Below are 23,372 nucleotides of genomic sequence, written 5' to 3' on the forward strand. Positions count from 1 at the left end.
CAGTAGAAGATACATCAATCACTAAACACAACCATGGTTAAAATGGTCTCTGGAACCACTGAATTGTCTTACATCATCTTTCAAGTCTTCTTTCTTTCTTCCTTTTGCTTTTAGCATGAGCTCTGATGGTTTGCAACAGGCCCATGGACTTAACACCTGTTAAACAATCTTTTACATCCAAACAGCCTCTAAGAGCTACAGGCTGGGGTCAGAGTGGCTGGAGAGCAGTCAGGCTGAGAGGGACCGGGGGGTGCTGGTCGACGGTAGACTGAACATGAGCCTGCAGTGTGCCCAGGCAGCTAAGAGGGCCAATGGCATCCTGGCCTGCATCAGGAACAGTGTGGCCAGCAGGAGCAGGGAGGTCATTCTGCCCCTGTACACTGCACTGGTTAGGCCGCACCTCGAGTACTGTGTCCAGTTCTGGGCCCCTCAGTTTAGGAAGGATGTTGACTTGCTGGAACGAGTCCAGAGAAGAGCAACAAAGTTGGTGAGGGGTTTGGAACATAAGCCCTACGAGGAGAGGCTGAGGGAGCTGGGGTTGCTTAGCCTGGAGAAGAGGAGACTCAGGGGTGACCTTATTACTCTCTACAACTACCTGAAGGGAGGTTGTAGACAGACGGATGTTGGTCTCTTCTCCCAGGCAAGCAGTACCAGAACAAGAGGACACAGTCTCAGGCTGCGCCAGGGGAGATTCAGGCTGGATGTTAGAAAAAAGTTCTATACAGAAAGAGTGATTGCCCATTGGAATGGGCTGCCTGGGGAGGTGGTGGAGTCGCCATCACTGGAGGTTTTTAGGAGAAGACTTGATGGGGTACTTGGTGCTGTGGGTTAGTTGCTTGGGCGGTGTTGGATTGGTTGATGGGTTGGACGCGATGATCTTGAAGGTCTCTTCCAACCTGGTTTATTCTATTCTATGTATTCTATGTATTCTATTCTATGTATTCTATTCTAAATTATAACGGCTCAAGTTACAGACAGATACTTGACAGATCTAAACAAGAGCAACAAGCTGCATATTCTGGGCTACGGCAGGCCCAAAGATTAAAACCCAAACTGTTCAGATACATTACTCTGGATAACCTGTAACTTATCCAGGCACACACAGACATATACTTCATACTGCATACACTGCTAGTGGTGTTCCCCAGGACTGTGTCCAGTCTTGTTCAACATCTTCACCAGTAACCCAGATGAAGGGACCATCAGTAAGTTGGCTGTGATACAAAACTGGGAGGAGTGGCTGTGCTCCATTCAGCAAGACCTGGACAGAGAGCTGGGTTGAGAGGAATCTAATGACATACAAGGGCCAGAATAGTGTCCTGCACCAAGGGAAGAATAAGCCCATGCACCAGGACAGATTACAGGTTGATCTGCTGGAAACCAGCTCTACAAAGGACCTGGGAGTCCTGGCAAAGAACAAGTTCCCCACGAGCAAGCGATGTGCCCTTGTGGCCAAGTCAGTTTAAGAAGGATGGTGAGTTGCTGGAGCGTGTCTGGAGGGGGAGCAGCAAAGCTGGGGAGGGGTTTGGAGCACAAGTCCTATGAGGAGAGGCTGAGGGAGCTGGGGTTGCTTAACCTGGAGAAGAGGACAGGGAAGATCTTATTGCTGTCCACAAGTCCCTGAAGGGAGGTTGCAGCCAGGTGGGGGTTGGTCTCTTCTCCCAGGCAGCCAGCATCAGAACAAGAGGACACAGTCTCAAGCTTAGGCTGGATGTTATGAAGATGTTCTTCATAGAAAGAGTGATTTGCCATTGGAATGGGCTGCCCAGGGAGGTGCTGAAGTCACCATCACTGGAGGTGTTTAGGAAGAGACTGGATAGGGTGCTTGGTGCCATGGTTTAGTTGATTAGATGGTGTTGAATGATAGGTTGGACTCGATCTCAAAGGTCTTTTCCAACCTGGTTAATTCTATTCTAGTAGTCTAGTCTAGTCTAGTCTAATTCTATTCTATTCTAGTCCAACAGTTTCCTGGGGTGCATTCAGAAGTGTGGCAAACAGGTCAAGGGAGGTTCTCCTCCCCCTCTACTCTGCCCTAGTGAGGCCACACCTGAAATACTGGGTCTTATTGGATCCCTAGCTCAAGAGAGACAGAGTCCAGATGAGGTTACAAAAATGCTGAGGGGACTGGAGCATCTCTCTGAAGAGGAAAGGCTGAGAGACTTGGGGCTGTTTAGCCTGAAGAAGAGCACACTGAGATGGCATCTCATCAATGCTGATCAACATCTAATAGGCAAGGGGGAGCAAGAGGATGGGGCCAGACTCTTGTCAGTGGTGCCTAATAACAAGGACAAGGTGAAACAGGAACAAATAAGAACACAGGCAGTTCCATCCAAAGAAGAGGAAAAAGCTCTTTCTTTTGAGGGCACCAGAGCACTGGACTGGGCTGCCCAGGGAGGATGTAGAGTCTCTTTCTCTGTAGACTTTCAAAACTAGCCTGGATGAAATCCTGGGCAACCTGCTGTGGGTGACCCTGCTTTAGCTGGAGGATTGGACAAGATGATCTCCATAGATCCCTTCTAGCTCTCAGCACTCTGTGATCCTGTGACTTAATGCACGTGTAGTTTCCTAAGGAGAAAGTTTGTGTCTGGTTGTGTAATCAGACCAGAGACAAAAATTTAAATTACAATTGATTTCTTTTAGCCACAAGTAAATTAATCTATGCAATCATTTAGCCTTATGACAGTTACCTACCCTTTTAACTTGCAAAAGCTATTAAAAGGATTATTTGGCTAACATCCGCAGAGCTTAGAAGACAGGTACTACATTCTACAAAGGAATGACCTAATAGAATTTTCTTTAGCTATCCCTGATGATGTCTTTCTCCACAAACTGGCATAGAGTAAAATTGCTTCAAAAAGCTAAACTATTAACCAATGGGAAAGAGAAAGGCAGGGTATTAGTTCCAGGCAGGTGCAGAAAGAACTAGAGAGAGCATTTACACTTCAAGCTATGGGCGTTTGTGTGCTGGAGTAGAAAACAAGTGGGTAGAGAGCAGAGGGATTTGCATGGGATGATCTACTCTGGCCCATAAAGAGATGTCAGTAACATTAGCGACCCAGCTCTGTGGGCAGACACATCTTGGCTTTTCTCAGTGGTTAAGAGCAGTCTGGATGCTGCACTTCCTCTATCACACCTGCCAGAGATGCTGGGAAGGAACCGCACCTATCCCAGATGGAGTCCGCTGTGCATACAGCGACTATACCGTTGGGTATGTGGCTTTCTTTTTCCTCCGTGAAAAAAACCCAACAAATTGGGAAGTCTCAGGGCAAAAGGCTGACCTGAATGATTTTTTTCCAGAAGCAGCAGCAGTCAGCTGCTTTCCCAGGGGTTTTAAGTCTGCCCCCACCCAGATGTGTCAAACGCATGTGCTGGGTGTTTCTGGGGAGGGAGCTGTTGAGAGCTGGCTGCTGTCACTTCCAAAACCACCCATTTGGCCCACATCGAGGTCTTGATTTGCCTTCTTTTCTCCAGGAAAAGAAAAGGCCAAGAGTAAGGTCACAGACAAGATGAGTGGTCCCAGCAGACTGTCACAGTCATATATACCGTGGCCTAGGAGAGAAACTGGGAAATACTGGTGGATGGACAAGACAAACTACACAGATCCCTAGCAGTCAGCCAGCTCAAACCTTTTAGCAACGGTTCTACCCCAAAACACTTCTCTGCTAAATCTCTCAACTGCATTTAAAACATGTTCCCTGAAGCAGTCACACACAAAAAAAATGAGATCATGCTGTTGACTAATGCCAAATTTAGAGTTTAATACTGAGAGCTGTTTTGTTTTCCAGAGGAACAAATTAGACTTAAATATATACAAACTTTCTGAAGGTCAGAGAGGCTAATGATAGAGAACAGATTCCTCAGAGAAAGATTTGCTTTCAGGTGGAGGAATGTGAAGAAGCAAAGAAGAAAACTCACAAATGAAAGAAAAGATCACCTTCCATTATTGTGAAATGCAGCATTAAAACTGGAACACAAGGAGATGAGAGAGAGAGAGAGAAAGAAAACACTGCAGTAACTCAGGTGTGAGCTGTCAAAAGCAGGACGATGACATTAGTGATACTAATGGAAGAGAAAAAAACATGGTACAGACCTCAGATGTTATAAATGAAGAGCCATTAGGATCAAGCCCAAATGTGGGATGTGAACAGAGGAGAAAGAAGGAATTTTTCCAGGAGGCTCCAGATCTGTGAGTGCCGACAGAGGATGACAGTATTTCAGCAGAAACAAACAGGAGAGAGTTCATGAGGAAATAAGAGGAACTCTACATTTTTGCTGTGTTAAAGGTTGAGGTGGCAGCATTACAGTCTGAATGCAATCCCAGGCTGGCACAGAGAGAGTAAAGCACTAAGGCAGGTCAGGGAATCCTCAGGTTTGCCTTGGTAGATGGACTGGAGAAAGCAAATGCAGGTACACAGAAAGGAAGTAGAGGAAGCTTGTGCTTCCTACATCCGATGCCAGAACAGAACAGCTGCTATTGAAAAGGGTTACAAACAGTCTTAGACTCAACATTGGTGTAAAGTTCAGAGGCACAGAAATACTTTCCCTGCCCCACATACACACATAAAGGTTGTTTAAATAATTTTTTTTTTCATAGTATCAGTATCATAGTATCAGTCAGGGTTGGAAGGGATCACAAGGATCATCTAGTTCCAACCCACCTGCCATGTTCATGATCATCTAGTTCCAACCCACACTAGATCAGGCTGGCCAGAGCCTTGTCCAGCCTGGTCTTAAACACCTCCAGGCACGGGGCCCCAACCACATCCCTGGACAACCCATTCCAGGGCTTCACCACTCTCATGGTGAAGAACTTCCTCCTCACATCCAGCCTGAATCTCCCCACCTCCAGTTTCATTCCATTCCCCCTAGTCCTAGCACTACCCGAGATCCTCAGAAGTCCCTCCCCAGCCTTCTTGTAGGCCCCCTTCACATCCTGGAAGGCCACAATTAGGTCACCTCTGAGCCTTCTCTTCTCCAGACTGAACAGCCCCAACTCCTTCAGTCTGTCCGCATAGGAGAGGTGCTCCAGCCCTCTGATCATCCTTGTGGCCCTTCTCTGGACACCTTCCAGCACCTCCAGATCCCTCTTGTAATAGGGGCTCCAGAACTGGAGGCAGTACTCCAGGTGGGGTCTCACCAGAGCTGAGGAGAGGGGAAGAATCACCTCCCTTGACCTGCTGCCCACACTTCTCTTGATGCAGCCCAGGGTCTGATTGGCTTTCTGGGCTGCAAGTGCACACTAAGAGCTGATGTTGAGATTCTTGTACACCAGCACCCCCAAGTCTCCTCAGGGCTGCTTTCCAGCCAGTCACTGCCCAGCCTGGACTTGTGCCTGGGGTTGCCTCGAGTCAGATACAGGACCCTGCACTTGGTCTCGTTGAACCTCATGAGGCTGGTTTGTGCCCACCTCTCCAGCCTGTGCAGGTCCCTCTGGATGGCATCCCTTCCCTCCAGCGTGTCTGCTGCACCACACAGCTTGGTGTCATCAGCAGACTTGCTGAGGCTGCACTCAATGCCACTGTCCATGGCACCCACAAAGATGTTGAACAAGCCAGGTCCCAGGACTGATCCCTGAGGGGGGATGTGGACCCATTGACAGCAACTCTCTGGGTGCAGCCATCAAGCCAGTTCTTTATCCATCTAGTGGTCCAGCCATCAAACCCATGTGTCATCAGCTTGGAGAGCAGGATGTGGTGCGGGACAGCATCGAAGGCTTTGCTCAGGTCCAATGTAACAACTCATCAGATGGGAAACAACCAACCCCATGCCTATCATTGTACTAAATACAGTGTAACCTCAGTCACTACCAAATCATGAGTCTGAAATCATGGATCAATATCCCCCTTTCCTTCAGCCTCCTTTTAGCATAAACCAAAGCACCAAACCAAGTTTGATCACAGCAGCAAAGACAGGTGTCACCACTGCCTGCAACTGATATGCAAGGAAGAACTCACAAACCTTTGCCCTTTTCACATTATTCATTAAATAAATTATCTGCTAACACAGGGAAAACACTGTCAGCTCCCCTTCCTATTTCTGGAACAGACAATACCAAAAAAAATTCAATATTAAAATGGAAATCATGGCCACAGTTGTAGAATCAGATGTAATGAACAATCTTGTCCCCAGCTTAAGTTGCTATAAAGGCAGCTTAAATTTACAATGGATGAGGCTTCACAGCAATCTGTTTTCAAGATATTAAAAATCTCATTTTCTCGGTGCCAAGGACAAGTGGAAGTGTGAAGCACTGGAGTATCAACTCTGCATTTGTCTCACTTGACATGAAATCAGTCTCATTTTAGTTCAGATTTTTAATACATTCTTGGGATCCACTTCAGTTTTCTTCATTTCTCACTGTACGCAATTAAATGTTTTGAAGTATAGCTCACCCTGATCCACAATGCCCTGCAGAAGCAAGACGGAAGTCCCTGGGTAAAGAGGAGGCTGATGTCACTTATTTGGAAGAGAAATTAATTTTCCTTTTTAATTTCTGAGTGAGTAAAAAACTAATGACATTGCTTTGTATTTCACTAAGACCTTCACTGGTAAGGGCTTAAAAAGGGCTTTACAATGAACATATTAACAGCTTTCGTCCTTGGGGAAGAGAAACGTCACCCTATTGTCAAAAGTAAAACGTCAAGAGAGGGGCTAAATTCTTGGCTTAGAGCCACACAGGATAGTATCAGTGGCTGAATATGGTATCTGCCTGAGGACACAGGCCCCGCTACTACAACAGAACTCTTACCATACCTGCTACTGAAATGCAGAAGAATCAAGTTTCAGTTTGCTGATAAACCTGGTGCACTGGATGGTGATGAAATTCAGCTCAAGAATAGAGTTCTGCCATTGCTGAATTCACTGTAAAGGCAGATTGTCTACCCTTGGCATAATTGCAAACCAATCCTCTCCTAGAACTAAGGGAAAACTTTTGCTTCATGTACAGTTAAAGGTCTATATGAATTGCCAGGTAGACCCTGCACACGTGTCTATAAACACAGGCTGTTACATTTCAGCTGCTTCACCTTCTTTACACAGAGGACAGAGTAAAGTTAAACAAGCCTGCTACCTGACTTAACATATGTCCAGAAGACATCTTGCCTCCAAATCAGCAAGAGACCAAGGATACATCCCTTCTAGTTCACTCCAGTGGTTCACCACCCTCTCCATTACTTGATTTCTTCTTTGAATGCATCTGGCTTGATATTCCAGCCCACAGCTGCCTTGAAGGCTTCCCTTGCCAGCTTGGAGCCCTTTGTTCTTGAGATGTTCAGATAGACTGTTGTTTACCCAGTGCTTCTAAAACTCCAAGTACAGCATTTGCATCAAAACTTGATAAATTCATCTGGGTGCATGCACAAAAGTAGGACTAGTGTCCAAAATACTAAAGCTAATCTAGGACTCTCTAGCCCATTTTCCCAAAATAGCCCTATTAGGAAAAAAAAAATAAAAAATGCTATGCCATATGACTTGAGGATGTGTTACATCTGTGCCCTGGAAAGCAAGGTTAAGAACCTTCACTAAGAACTGCCACCTCCTGAGCACACACTGGGGCCTGGTGATGTGCAGCATCCAGTTTCACACAGTCACTGTGACACAACATGAAGAGAAGAAACGCTTCTAAGAAGTCTTTAGGCTCCAAGTTATGTAAATGTCACTACTTTCTGTTAGTACACTTGAGCATAGACTTGTGCAGACCCTGAAGAAGGTTCACAACAGATAAGCTCTTGTCAAGAATCATTGCTGAACAAATGACACAGTCACCACATTTGCTGAAGCTTCTGCATCATCCAGCTCTGGGCTCTCCAAGAGAACCAAGAAACTACTGGAGAGAGTTTAGCAAAGGCTACGAAGATGATCAGGGGACTGGAGCATCTCTCTGATGAGGAAAGGCTGAGACAGCTGGGGCTGCTGAGTCTGAAGAAGAGAAGTCTGAGAGGGGATCTTTTTAATGCATATCAATATCTAAAAGATGTGCATGTCAAGAGCACAGATTCTTTTCAGTGTTGCCCAGTGAAAGGGCAAGGGGCAGTGGCCACAAACTGGTACACAAAGTAGGTCCATCTGAACATAAGGAAAAACTTCTTTCCTGTAAGGGTGCTGGAGCACTGGAACAGGCCACCCAGTGAGGTTGTGGAGTCTCCTTCTCTGGAGGCTTTCAAAACTTGCCTGGAATAATTCTGGGCAACCTGCTCTGGGTGAACATGCTTTAGCAGGGGATTAGACTAGAAAAGTTCCAGAGGCCCCTTCCAACCTTTACCATACTGTGATTCTGTGATTACCTTGAATCAATGTTTACAATGAGCATGTTGATTCAGTTGCAAAGTAAAAAGGCATGAATCAGGCAGAGATCCTAAGGGACAGGTTGAGATCTTCTAATCACAGATGGGCTGAGGACAGAAGGGACTTTGAGGTCCTTTTGTCCAATCACCCTGCTCAAGCAGAGCCACCCCAAATCAGCTGTCTGCAGTTTGATGGCTTTTGTGTATCTCCAAGGTTTGAGACTTCATCCCTTCTCCAGGAAACCAGCACTGGTGAAAAAGAGAACAAAATTCTTGAAGAAATTGCTCAGAAGCTGGCTCAAATCAATGCTGTTTTCAGTCTGACTGTGACTGTGTTGGTTTAACAAACCCTTTACAGCACAACCCAGCATAAAGTCATATCTTCAGATTATGATGAGAGAATGCAGTTGCTTCCTGCCAAGCTTACTGCAAAATAACTTTGGATAGGATCCTCTTCTTCCTTAGAATGCCCTACTTGAAAGAAAAACACCATAAGAAGCCTTTCCCCTTTATAAACCACATCTCAATCTTATGATACAGTCACAGTGGGCTCGCTTCGAAAAACAAGTAAATTGTTGTTTCTACAACATGCCCTGCAGCAGATCTCAACAGAACAATTAGTCAGGGATTAAAGTTAGGGTTGTTTCTCTCTTCTTCTCCCTCTCCAACCCCACACAGACGAAACCACCTCACCCAAATTTAGTGGAATTGTCTGGAGTGTGAGCCCAAAGGTCAAGCTCCATTTTGAAGCAGACTAGCAACAGATCCTCTCTACAGAAAGAAGGGTCACAAAGTCATGAAGTTTCCTAAACTCACTCAAGGATTCCAGAAAGGCAGAAAACTTTAACTGCATTTCACTAGGAAGGATCCGAAGTTACTCCACAAGTCACAGAGATACATAAAAGGCAATGCAGTCCCAATAAAAGGACATAATTTAGTATTGCTTTGTCCTTAATGGCAGCTGGAAAATGAAATGCTGTCATCAAGATACATCTGCAGACACATATGAGCAGAGAATCCTGGGTTGTATTTTCACTATTGCTTACAAATGAGCTTCTGGCCTTAATGCACCAAGCAGCTTGGCTGCTGTATCTCCTGAATTTCAGTAAGCCCTCCAATCATGTCTAAAAACTTGCCTGAAACCAAAGGTCAGACTCGAATTGGCAATTTTTTTGGCTAAAACTACAAGTGAATCTCAACAGCAAAAGACTGACAGCAAGGCACACTAACTCAGGGCTAATAGTGACAGCTAATGGCGCCTATAAAGACCACCTCCTTAATGACCAATAGGTTGTCTTCATCCACTGAGATCACTTTGAGCACCAAAAAGGCCTTAGCCATTTACACAACAGAGAATTAAGAATTATAGAATCATTTGGGCTGGGAAGACCTTTAAGATCATCAAGTCAAACCATTGACCTAACACTACCAAGTCGACTACTAAACCATGTCCCTCAGCACAATGTCTACACATCTTTCAAATACCTCCAGGGGTGATGACTCAACCAATTCCATCAGCAGGGAATTTAAGGAGATGGTGACTCTCAGCTGAGTGGTTCAGTTGGAAATGTTTGATGCTGCTTTGCAACAGAGGATAAAGTGTCACAAAATTAGTAACTGGATGTCAAAAGACAAGAAGCAGTCCAGTGCCAGCTAACTCCTACAGAGGCATGTGCAGGTCCAGAAAAGGGCAATGAAGCTGGTGAAGGGTCTGGAGAACTGGGTTTCTGAGAAGCAGCTGTTTTCTCCAAGCTGTTTAGCTTGGAGAAAAGGAGGTTAAGGGAAGACCCTCCTCTCTACAACTGCCTAAAAGGAGGTTGGAATGAGGTGAGTGTTGGTCTCTTCTCTGAGGTAATAAGTGACAGGATGAGAGGAAATGGCCTCAAGTTGTAGGAGGGGAAGTTTAGATTGGGTATTAGGAGAAACCTCTTCACTGAAAGGGTTATCAAACACTGGAATAGGTTCCCCAGGGAGGTGGTTGAATCACCATCCCTGGAGGCATGTAAAAGTCCAAAGATGTGGTGCTAAGAGGCATTGTTTAGCAGAGGACTTGCTTTAGCACCATGATTGAACTCAGTCTTAAAGGTTTTTTCCCAACCGAAATGATTTTATGATTCTAATGGGCAAAACATACCCTCAAGTAGGATGAAGATGCAAAGCACTTACATGTCAACAGCAGGGATTACACCTTGAACATTGGTGGACATGTATACCAAAAGTATATATGCTCATCTGGACAAAACTGCAGATGGGAGCTTGCCAAGTTCTTGAGTCCAAGCCTGGGCCACATACACAATGAAAGTCTCATTCAAAGAAAGATCCTAATTAACTCTAATTACCTTGACAGTTTTCTGCTAGGAATAAAGTGACATAATAGCATTGGCTTATGCCAACTGAAAGAAGATTTTATATTGCCAAATAAAATGTGTGCACAAGGTGAGTATCCCTCCACAGTAGAACACTGATAGATGTGAGCACCTCTGCTTACCAAGTCTAAGGCAAGCTCATCCTCACTTCCATACCTGTGCAGGTCTGACTGTAAAAACTCTGCAGTTAAAAGTCTCACCAACTGGAACTGCTCAAATGAATTACTGGGCAGTTTGCTGTGGGAGAACTTGACTTCTTGCACTGCCCCAAGTTTGCCACCTCTCGAGTCTACCTAGCACCAAGTACTGGTTTGTGCACAGGGGAATGAGCTTAAGAAAGTTTGGGTTATGTGAGTGGACAGTGAGGTTTGAGAACTGACTGAACTAGACAGCTCAAGAGGGTTGTGATCAGCTGCACAGAGTCTAGTTGGAGGCCTGTGGCTCATGGTGTTCCCCAGAGGTCAGGACTGGGTCGTCTTGTTAAATATCTTAATGATGTGGATGAAGGAACAGAGTGGACTCTCAGGAAGTTTGCTTTCTGGGAGGAGTGGCTGATACTGACAGGCTGTGTTACCATGCAGCAGGACCTGGACATGCTGGAGAGTTGGAGAGAAACTCCATGAAGTTCCAAAAGGGCAAGTATACAGTTCTGCATCTCATGAAGAGTAATCCTATCCATCAGTACAGGTTATGGGATGTCCTGCTGGAAAGGAAGGACCTGAGAGTTCTGGTGGACAATAAGTTCTCCATGAGTCAGCACTATACCCTTGTGGCCAAGAAGGCCAACGGTATCCTAGGGTGCATTGAGAAGAGTTGGATCAGCAGGTGGAGGAAGGTTCTTCCCTCCCTATATTCTGCCATAATGAGGTCATATCTGGAGTACCGGGTTCTGGGCTCCCCAGTTCAAGAGAGACAAAGGACTATTGGAGGGAGTGCAGCAGAGGCTACAAAGATGCTGAGGGGACTGGAGCATCAATCTGAAGAGGAAAGGATGAGGGATCTGGGGCTGTTTAGCCTGGGGAAGAGCAGACTGATGATCTCCAGAGGTCATTTCCAACCCCATATATTCCATGATTCTGTGAATGACTTACCCTGATTGCAATCCGAGTATGAAAGAATGCAGGCCAAGCACACTATGTCAAACAGTACACACTAGGTACCAGAGAGGAACTACTGCTGTCATGGCTTCCAGGTCTCAGTGAGGAGCTGACTCATGTTAGAGAGCAACCTGACAGAGTTGCCCTACATATCACACATGGCAAGATGTATTCCACTGAAGGAAAACCAGGAACCGCAGCAGAAGTGCAGCACCCTGCAGGTCTGAGATGGTCAGAGACATCTTCAGAATGTCCATCTAGTAGACAAGACTCAGATAAACTGATCTCAGTCTGCTATTAATAGAGCACACAAAGATGAGAAAACACATTCGTTTTCCCAATGTCTGGAGGCAAACTAACCAAGACTACTAGAATTAATGCTTACAGAGTTTGGCTTTTGATCTTGCAGTGGTACAGGTTTACATGTTGGACTTACTATAAATATCATGTTTTAAATACATACTTTCCTCTTTAGCTGTTAATTCCACTCAAGAATTGCAGATTGCTTGTCCCAAAGAAGATACAACTGCCCACCACAAAGAGTAATGCTCAGCTGCCATGTAGGTCATGGCCAGCGATACAAGTTCAAGAGTACAGACACAGGAGGCACTGCAAAATGTACAGCAGCCTCAAGAAAACAGAGTATTCACTCAACTGGACAGGCAGAGACCTTACCTCAGTCCACAGGGCTCCCCTACACTCCTTAGTAGATGCTACAAAACCCTCTTTAGCAGAATTCCAGAAATCTTTCTTGGTATTAGGTCACTTGACAGGGAGAGATTAATTGCAAGATGAGGATACTGCAAACCCTTGGCAGGCAGAGAAAACTGCTATGACACAACCCTATATAAATATGAAGATGCTCAATGAAGAACCTATGCCCAGCTGCTGACCTAAGAAAAGAAACCAGAAGTATGTTTGCCATCACTAGTATCAGGAACAAGCATAAATACCTTACAATCTTTTATTTTTGCACTGCTGTATGGTCTAAAAAAGTGCCATGAGTAATGTGGCATCACTGGGCAATAGCAAATAGACTGCATAAAATTCAAGTATTAAGTAGGTTTTGGATTTAAGATCATCTTTCCCTTTTCCCAAGCAGTAATCTCATAACATCCTGTATGAACAATGAACTTGTTAGGAACTTTACAAAACACTAAATGGTGTTCTGAGCACTCTGTGCTCTCAGTTGCTTGTAATAAAATAAACATGCAGCCCCTTGTTATCCCCATATAAGTATGCATGAAACTGTGCCATAAAAAGGAGACTACAAGCATAGCAGTCTCACTGATATCTGCCCTCTGCCTTATGACTGAAGGCAGGTTTGATGGACAGTCACAGGGCACCCAGGGCATCCATCTGTGCCTCACTTCAGAATACCATTAGTTATCAGTGAATCTGCGTGTTGGCCAGTGATCCTGGAACTGGGTTTGGGATCTGACAGATGTGTCCCTGCTGCAGCAGCAGATCAAACAAGTCTCCTTGTCCCTCTCCATCACCATGCTCTTGTCAATGGGCTGTACTTAAAATACTGATCTGTGGCTCTACTCTCTTTCTCTGCCTTTCCCTCTTCTTACTCTCTGGTGACCCAGACTTTCATCGGGTCCACCTCTAAAGGTATTATCCATGTCAAGCAAACAGCCTGATCCCTTTCATATGTCTTGCCAGAAAGTCTGTGGGGATCTTTCACCCCTGCAGAGGTACACGGTTCAGCAGATGCAAGTGAAAGAGGACAATCTTTTTTCTCCAAGGTAAAGCTGTACTCTGGCAGATTTTTTCTCCGCATATTGTGTCTTCTAACTTAACAAATGGGTAGAAACGAGATGCAGAGATGGCTTGGGTCAGCAGACTGGTAGTGACAAAAATGTTCTGGTTATACTGGTATGATGAAATTAAATTAAAAGGGGGTATTTAGAAATGTGCTGGCATAATTTCAGGGTTTGAGGCACTTCCTACAGAACAGCATGCTTGGAAAAGCACAATACCTGTCCATAGAAAGGACATTTGTTTGTTTGTCTGAGATATTTTTCATGTCATTATTTATTATCTGAATAGCATATGAAGGGGAGTAAGAGATCAGTACCATAAATGTCTTATTGCTGTAAGTATGCCCTGCACAGAAACCTTACACTTCTGTCCAAACAAATAAAATATTCCTAAACATCTATTGGAAATGACAATAACATTCAAGTAAACATCAGCTGGATGCTCAAGCAGGGCATCTTAACATCAAGCATACCTTGAATCTTAAAACTGTTGGGGTTGAGATTTTCAAAGGTCATCTAGTCCAACTCCCCCACAGCAGTAAGCAGGGACATGTGCAAGTAGGTCAGGTTGCTCAGGGGTGCTGTCCAACCTCATCTGGAATGTTTCCAGGGATGGGGCACCTACCATCTCTCTTTGCAACCTGTGCCAATGTTTCACCACCTTTAGCATAAACAATTTCTTCCTTCTCTCCAGTCTGAATCACCCCTCTTCAGTTTAACAATTTCAGCAAGTCTGTGTTCATCTTTTTTTACAGACCCCCCTTTAAACTGAAAGATCACAATAATGTCTCCCAGAGCCTTTTTTTCTCCAGGCTGAACAACTCCAAGTCTCAGCTTTTCCTCACAGCAGAGGGGTTCCAACCTCTGATCATTTTTGCAGCTTCCTCTGGACCTGCCAAACAGATCCATGTCTCTCCTGTACTGAGTTACTTCCCCTTCAGCCTAGACAGAACAGCCCAAATGGAAACCACTTGCTGGCTGAATATTCTTGCAAAGGCCTTCTCCTGCTTCACACATTAACAGGGATTTATAGGAGTGACTGTCTGGAACACTGCTTAACAATGCTAATAGCAGAGTTCCAAGAAATCAGTAGTTTGGCAATTACAAATGCAGCACTACATGCTGAAATATGTGCTCACGCTTGCTAAACCTGTAATCCAAGTTTTCGTCTTCCTTTTTTTTCTCCCTCCCCATAATAAGTGGTTTAAATTTAGTAGGAATGAGTCACTTGGTGCAGGTTTGCTTGCTTTATTTATTTTTTTTTTTCTGGCACTTGGAATCCATCTTGAGTGACAACTACCAGGAAGGCTAAAGGAAGGAGGCAGAATCTGACCTTCTACAGAAAAGCCAGCCCATTAAAGGCAGTGTCTTCTGTAATGCTGCCATAACTTCAGTATCTCTTTAGCTTGGCAATTTCCCCCTGCAGATACAAGGTAGACACATACCCAACCTCTATTCTAGTGCTACTTTTGCTCTAAGTTGGGTTCAGGCCAAAGAAGAGCTATTTTCATGGTCTTAAGACATACCCTGTTCTGACATAGTTTGCTCTGACATCATGATCCAACTGTAGGACTGTCCTGTGTTGCTCTCAATCTAACCAAGCACAGCAGCACTTCTGCCTTGTATAAGACCAGGCTTGGGGACAAGAAGTAGATACTTACTTGTGCATTTTGCTTTAAAAAGCCCACTAATCTCCCCTTCTTACTTTGAGGCTTTGATTAGGGAAATCTCCAGTTCTGCTGGTGTCATTCATAACTTTGTGAGTTTCTCCCAGAACTCATCATCTTTTCTGCAGACAGAGGAATTAACCCAAGTATAGGAGAACTGAATTTCCCGGCCAACAGCACACAGGAAGAGCAAAGCTGTTGAGCCTCTGCACTCTACCTACTGCCAAAACAGAGCAGCATCAATGGCAGAAAGCCTTGACCAGAGATACAGAAACTCTGACAGGTGGCTTTTGACTCGTGGAAGGTAACTGGAAAGGAGGTAAGCAGAAGAGCAGATGACAGCTTTGGGACAGCACTGCAGGACTATTACAGCAAAGCTTTGCTAAATATATCTGCAGTGCAAAGTAGGTGGGTCAGAACATACCTTCAAGAGAAATCCATATTTGGAAGCACAGCCCGAGTGGCAAGCTATACATTCCAAGTAGGTATAAGCACAAGCCTAAGAGCTTTAAGCAAGAACACTTGAAGGATTTGGAGTTTCCCTGCCCCCCTCACACATACATACTTGGATAAAAGTGCAAAGCAAGCCTGCAGCGGGTAATACTCTTTAGGAAGAAGGCCAGAAAATAAACAGATGCAGAGAGAGGTGAAGTGACCTCCAGTTTCAAATGAAATTATTTTGGAAGCTTGGAACCTAACCGAGACTCTGAGCTACCAGTCCACATCCTCTCACCTGTGACTGAGCTGAGACTCAGCAGCTCATGCCACATGTGACACACAAATGTGCTGAACTGCAAATGGTGAGCCAGTGATTTCCTGAACTCACACTTCTCTCAAAGCTTTAGAAAGCAGAATACTAACTTTAGGGGCAAAAGTCCAGTAAAATAAGGACACAAAGTAGAAAACAAGTAAGTTTTATTATAGAGATTCCAAAAAAAAATATTAATTTCATTGGGCTATGACAGAGTTCTGTTGAATTCTCTTAGAACAGGAAATCCAGCTTCAGCTGTGGGAATGCATTGGAAGTGTTGATAAAAGCCAAAATTGCAGAACATTTGGAAATGCATAATTTAGTAGAGGACATCCAGTACAGATTCATAAAAGGAAGGTCATGCCTGACAAATCTGCTGAAATCCTTTTTATTATACGACCAAATCGTTAGGTTAGACAAGAGTGAAACAGTGGACGTAAGTTATCAGGATCTCAGGAAAGCATTTGATTTTGTACCACTCAGACTGATTTACAAAGTCATAAAGCATCATGCAGGGAAAAGGAATTGAAATGGATTAAAGAACATTTTAGGGATAGGAACAAAAGCAATGCAGTGAGCGGAAGAAGACTGAAACAGAGAGGAGTAAAGGTCAGTCTGCTGCTAAACACATAAAAATGGGCTCCCAGAAGGGTAAAACCTCAACTCAGCTACCCTACCATTTCAGAGGCAAAAATACCCCAATTTGGTGACAGAACTGCAGAAGGCTATTACTAGTGGTTGGCAAAATAGCAGGAAATCAGGTGCAAAAAGATGGATGAACTAAGCTTGGCATTTGACAAAAGGGACACAAAAAGTGCTGCACCAACCTGTGGGAGTCACCTGTACTAGAGCTGATGTGCAAAAGGACCTTCTGGCAGGGAATCCGCATTCATTTTAAAGGGGATTTGTTAACTTTATGGTCATTAATAAAATCTGCAGCTATGCATGTTGTGGTAATGATATGGGTAATTAAATCTGAAGCTTCTGGGAATTAAGCTGATAGTCTGAAAGGGTCAAAAAGTAAACTGCTCTTGTACTTAATCAGAGGAATAGCTTTCCAAGTTGGATAGGTGCATTAATTGTCTGATACTGACCACAACTTGACAGACACTGCTGCATCAAACAGACCTCTGTAGACCAACATATACCCTTTAGTATGGAGAAAAGAAGACTGGGATGAGCTCTTCTGAGTGCTGATCAATAGCTAAAGGGCATGGGTCAAGAGGATGGGGCCAGATTCTTTTCAGTGGTGGCCAGTGAGAGGACAAAGGGCAATGGGTGCAAACTGGAACACAGGAGGTTCTGTCCTAACACCAGGAAAAACTTCTTTCCTGTGAGGGTAATGGAGCTCTGGAGATTGAGGAGTCTCCTCCTCTAGAGAGACTCCAAACCTGCTTAGGCATGATACTGTACAACCTGCTTTAGCAGGGAGGTTGGACTAGATTATCTCCAGAGGTCCCTTCCAACCCCCACCATGCTGGGTTTCTATGATTCTGTGATCCAGCTTGACTCCCCACACTGACTGAAACTGTCTTTCTGGACCTGCACAAAACCAGTTTGGTTTGGTTAGTTCCTCTTTGACAATTCTGCACAGAGAAAAGCACTTCCACTTATTTTGAGACTTTCAATAGGTTGTTGGTAATACCTGCTCCTGAAAACTGCCACTTATTGTGCCGCCGGTAGACTGGAGATGAGGTCTGTTGCTTGATGATGACGCAAGAAGTTTTTATCCTTGTCCTTCTCTCCTAAGAGAATAGCAAATCTTTACAATGTCCTCATGAGCTGGGGTAAAATTCTCCACAGAGAACTGAACGTCAGCAACATGCTACTTGGCTCAAGGTCACCTGTGATAAAGATGAGAACAGAATGCAGATCTTCTGATTCCTACTCCTGTGCCCTGAATACCAGGCCACAGCGCTGCTGCCACCACCTGTGGGGACAGCCTTTCAATCTTGAAGGCTGTCAAAACCCAGCAGCTTTTATGAGCACTAAAAAATCACTTTAAATAAACTTCAGTTTAAAAAAAAATAAAAAGTTAGGGGAGAACAGGTGGACTCCTGTGACACCATTCTTCAATGCACAAAGAATCTTTCATCTCGCTGTTCTACATGGCACCTTTAAATATTCTTCTACATAAAGGCATGATATGCAAGAGCAAAAGAATAACTGAGAAACAGTAATCCCTAACAGATCAACTGTGCTTTATCTACACAGATTCTGCTTTCATAAAAGCACAGAGGAAAGAGGTGCAGGGGGGGGTAGGGAAAAAAAAAAAAAGGAGAGAAGTACATTCTTATTGTTTTCTGAAGCTTAAAATAACCACAAAGTGAGAAAAATCAAAGCTGTTCCATAGAACAACTAGGAAAAAAAAGTCTCACTGAGCATTTGATACCGACAGTAAATGGCAGAAGATGGAATTAAAGATTTAGCGAGTGCTATGGCCACCATGCTTAGATCCTAAATTTGGTCTGTGCTGAAACCAGTGTGGTTTAAATGGGAAGCATCTGCTGGAATGTATGTGCCCCATATATAATTATAGCTGTCACTGGCAGCAAAGGCTACAGTCAAGGCTACCATTACATACTTCATTTTCACTTGCTAACTTCTCTGAAAACTTCCTTCTTTTTTTTTTTTTTCTTTCAAATATAGTGTAACTGACTGCAGACAATTCCTGCAGGAATCTTGCTCACTCTGAGACAGAAGACAAAGGGATTGAATGCATTAGAACACATAATCTGTACTGAAGTCAGGCAGAGTTGCCATCAATTCGTTCTCGTAGCTGATTGATCATGGAGCTCTTCCACTTCCAGAAACAAGCAGAAAACGTATTATCTACCATAGCTGGTTTTGAACCAAACAACATTTGTGCTTAGGTTTAACACAGGGTCCAGTCTGGTGCTAGAAGTAGCAGCAGGGAAGTGTCCAAAATGACAGCTAGGACAACATTCATTTATTCCTCAAATTCATGTCACATTTTCCAGAGTGCTGAGCTGTTCAGCTATTTCCCCTTGCTCTCAAAACTAGGGTCACATCGCTGTCACATCCAGGGTTTCTGTAAACCTGTTTTCTTCCTCAACCTGTATTATTTGCTGGACAAACAATCTACAGAAAACTCTGAAAACCCCAGAGACTCCCCCCACCCAAAAAGCTACCTTGCCACAATGCAGCTTATTTTCTAAAACCTCTTTGCACAAGCATTTTCTTGGAGCTATTTTCCCCGAGATGAGCTCTCCACCTTTCATGCAGACAAGCGTCCTTAAAGTATCTCCTCCTGTCCAAGCAGGTCAGGTACCTACCAGCTCAAACAGCAGTTCAAAAGAGATCTTCTCAGAAAAAGGTTGCCTTGCCTTCAAAGCTGCAGACCACTCTGTTGTACAGTGATAAGATGATGAACAGAAACCATCTAAAGAATTATTCCAGCCCTGACTTTCATCATTTCTAGATGTCTCTTTCTGTTACTCTGTCTCCATGCTACACCTTCTGTCTTCAAAGATCAGGGAAGATTCCTTATAATTCAGACTTCCAGATGTTTTTAATAGATATGTATTTTTCTACATACACACACTTTATTTTAAGCCTAAACAAACAAGTTGTAAGACTTTATGGTGTGGATTCATGCTTCTATCCCCTCTACCTGTTGGTGCCACAGATGAACTGGCAGCATCATCTCAAAACAAGCTTCAAGAAGCACAGCTGTATCATCAAAGGTGGTAACTACACTTTCCCTGAACATCCTGTTGCAACACAGATTACTAACAAGTTTCTAACAATTGCCATGAAAAAGATCATAGAATCATAGAACTAAGTTGGGAAAAACTTTAAAGATCATAGAATCCAACCATTAACCTAACACTACCAAGTCTGCTTCTAAAGCCAAGGATGACGACTCCACTGCTTCCCTAGGCAGAATGTTCCAGGCCTTGAAAACCCTTATGGGGAAGATATTTTTCCTAATGCCCAACATAAACCTCCCCTGGCACAACTTGAGGTTGTTTTCTCTTGACCTGTGATTTGCTGCTTGGGAGAACAAACCAACACCCACCTCACTCCAGCCTCCTTTCAGGCTGTTGTAGAGAACAAGAAGGTTTCCCCTGAGCCTCATTTTTTCCACACTGAACAACCCCCGTTTCCCTCAGCAGCTCCTCACAAGACTCATGCTCTAGACCCTCCAACAGCTTTGTTGCCCCTCTCTGGTCTTGCTCCAGCACCTCAATGTCCATTTTGGAGTGAAGTGCCCAAAACTGAACTCAGTATCCAAGGTGCAGCCTCACCAGTGCCTAGTACAGGGGGAAAATTCCTGCCCTAGCCCTGCTGGCCACACTGTTGCTGATCCAAGCCAGGATACTGTTGGCCGCCTTGGACACCTGGGCACACTGCTGGCTCAAATTCACCTGGATGTCAACCAACACCCCCAGGTCTTTTTCTGCTGGGCAGCTTTCCAGCCACTCTTCCTCAGGCACACAGCATGGCAAGGTGTCGTTGTGACCCAAGTGCTGGACCCAGCACCCCACTTCACCTTGCCGAACTTCATCCAACTGGCCTCACCCCAGACAGCCAGCCAGCCTGGCCAGATCCCTCTGTAGAGCCTTCCTATCCTCAAGCAGATCAACACTCCCGCCCAAATTCATGTCGTCTGCAAACTTACTGAGGATGCCCTCCACACAGCTCATTGATACAGATAATAAAGACAACTGGCCTCCATACTGAGCACTGTGGAACCTCACTTGTTACAGGAATCCATGCAGTCTTTCCTGTGTGCCAGTGTCAGTAACAACTGCCAATACCAGCAAAAAGCTGTTGTTTTAATTTAGCCTCATTGCCCGTGCTACATTTTCCTTTGAGACGGACAGGAAGCATCTTGGAACGTTTCTCCTCCCATCTGAGGCCTAAAAACTTTGACTCAAGTTACTCAACAAAAGCATCCAAGTTTGGAAATTGGACTTGTACCAGAGGGCTGGAGGATATATAAATCAACACATCAGTCCTAAAATGTAAAAGCTACCGTTTAATGCAATATGCCAAGAATAAAATGTGAGTTCCTCTAGACAGTCTGCAACAGGCAATTATCTCAAAAACAATTTTTCACAAAGTTCTGCACATTCTTGCTGACTAACAATTCTGCTGCCAAGTCCAGGAGACAGTAGGATGGCTTTTTATTTTTTTTTTCCTTTTTAGTTAGTTCTAAGATTATTATCCAAAATATTGACTTATATGGAAGGGGTACTTTCAACCTCATTTATTACTTGCATCTTTATGATTCTTTACATCCAGTTGATAATGTATTGGCACACTTACATGTTACATAAATCTGTCCCCAGCCACACAAGGATGCTATTTGTTAAGCCAGTTTAACTCCTGTTTGAATATGACTTACCACAGAAAATACAGCTAAATTCCCAGGACTGAGATTAGTCATATATTTTAAAGAACTCCTGGAAGACATTCAAAAGTTACAGCAATGACTGCTGCAGGGTCCTCCAGAGAATAAAACAGGACAGCAGACTTTGAGGGTGTTGGGAGACCATGAACCACATCTCTCCTCCAGTTTCCACCAAGTATTAAACCCATTTTTTTTTCAAGATATGAGCACAAGTTTACTGTATGCACTGTTTAGGAGTTGCCTCTCATCTAGTAGACAAAAATATTTTTGATATTAAAAATAGCAGATTCTTTATAGTTAGAAACATTAGAAAGGACAATGACTGTTGTAAGAAAATGAGAGTTATTACCAAAAAAATGTTTTAAAGTGAAACCTTGGGAGGAAAGAAAACCACACCAGCGTACTTGCTAAATATCATGATGGACTCTGCATGCTTTGACAGCAGTAGGGTTAAGATGCCAACCACTCTGAAAGCTCACAAAATCCTTCCAGGCTCATAGCAAGCAAATAGAGTGGGAGAAGTTGTGACCCAACATTACCTAAGCCTCAAAGCCAGGCATCCCCACTCTAGGAAATTAGAATACTATATTACTTAAAGTGATATAATTTCCTCCCTCATCTCTTTGCAGTAACATAAAGATGCTTTTATTGCTCTTCCTACAGAAAGGGGGGAAACAAGTATACTGAAGTAAGCAATCCTTCACCATGTCCACACTGTCATCTCTGCAATATTACTGTTCCAGTAGAAATCATCTTTCCCCTCCATCAACACAGCACCACAGCAAAGCATTTCATACACTTCATTTGGAATTCTGAAAAGGATGGTTTTACTTTGTCCACTCTTGCTGCTATTGCAGCTCTTGGACTACACATAATGAGCTCTACAAGAGAGATATGATGCATATAGTAACTACTTGGATCACTGGAAACTGTTAATGACTACAGTGTCTCATGTTGTACCCAGGATGGGATTTAGGTTGGGCATTAGGAAAAAATTCTTCACTGAAAGGGTTTTCAAGCCCTGGAACAGGCTGCCCAGGGAAGTGGTGGAGTCATCATCCCTGGAGGGGTTTAAAAGACATGTAGATATGGTGCCTAAGGACATGGATTTGTGGTGTACTTGACAGTGTTAAAGTAACAGTTGGACTCAATTATATTTGAGATCTTTTCCGGTCTAAACAAGTCTATGATTCTAAGAACCAGCAAAAGGCTTTGTTGGGAAGCAGCAGATGAGCTGCAGAAGCAGGTCAAGTAGGCTTATAAGAAGTGGTAATGCCTGAAGTTTGCCTGTCATAATACATGAAGCTGAAGCCCCAAGTGTGGTTTCTGCCACTTCAGCTGCAAGGTAAAGGCTGACTTTCTTTAAGTAGTGTTGTTACTGTAATCAGAGACTGGCTACCGGCCTAGTCTGACCTTCAGTCTGACCCTACAGAGATATCATGTTCTTAAATGGCCTGGGCACAATTTATGTACAGTCATTCCACGAGCCAGAGTGCATGAATATATTGTAAAACGTGGAACAGAAGGAAAGACTTGCTCTACAAGGAGAAAACTGACACCATAAGTCAACAGCCAGTTGGCTGGGGGAGAAGGGAGGAATGACACACATGCATCTAAATGGATTAGATCACAGCCTCACAGTTTTTATAAAGCGATCCACTAAGACCTTTAATATTCTTAAAATGTTTCATTTTTGATATGCAAGATGTGAAGCCACCCTGTATTTCACCAACTGAAGCCAAACTGAAAAGAACAAAACAGCCTTACATAGTTAACCGTCTACAAGACTCACCATGATTTCCAGTCAGCATGACAGAGACTTGCAGAGTAACACTGTGTACCCATTAACTTCAAGTCCACAATTTGGCCAGAATTTGTTTTTGCTGCACTACAGCCAAATCACTTTTTGTGTCTGTCTTCCTCCTACGTGGGATTGCCTTAGCAGAACAGGATGCCAATACAGAAAGCACTGACTGTCTCCGACTTCACCATCTTTGATTAAGAAGGCCCTTTTATTGCAGGATCACTTTACAGATAACTGTTGTTGCATTGAGATGAAGTTACTG

The 23,372-nt window shown here is 44.0% G+C and overlaps 1 protein-coding gene across 17 annotated transcripts in view; it reads right to left on the minus strand.

Annotated features, from left to right (window-relative positions):
• Positions 1 to 23,372, minus strand: part of HMBOX1 (homeobox containing 1) — a 128,280-nt gene that overhangs the window by 71,745 nt on the left and 33,163 nt on the right. The window lies entirely within an intron of this gene.

Source organism: Dryobates pubescens, chromosome 3, assembly GCF_014839835.1.
Source record: "Dryobates pubescens isolate bDryPub1 chromosome 3, bDryPub1.pri, whole genome shotgun sequence".
Classification (NCBI taxonomy): Eukaryota; Metazoa; Chordata; class Aves; order Piciformes; family Picidae; genus Dryobates; species Dryobates pubescens.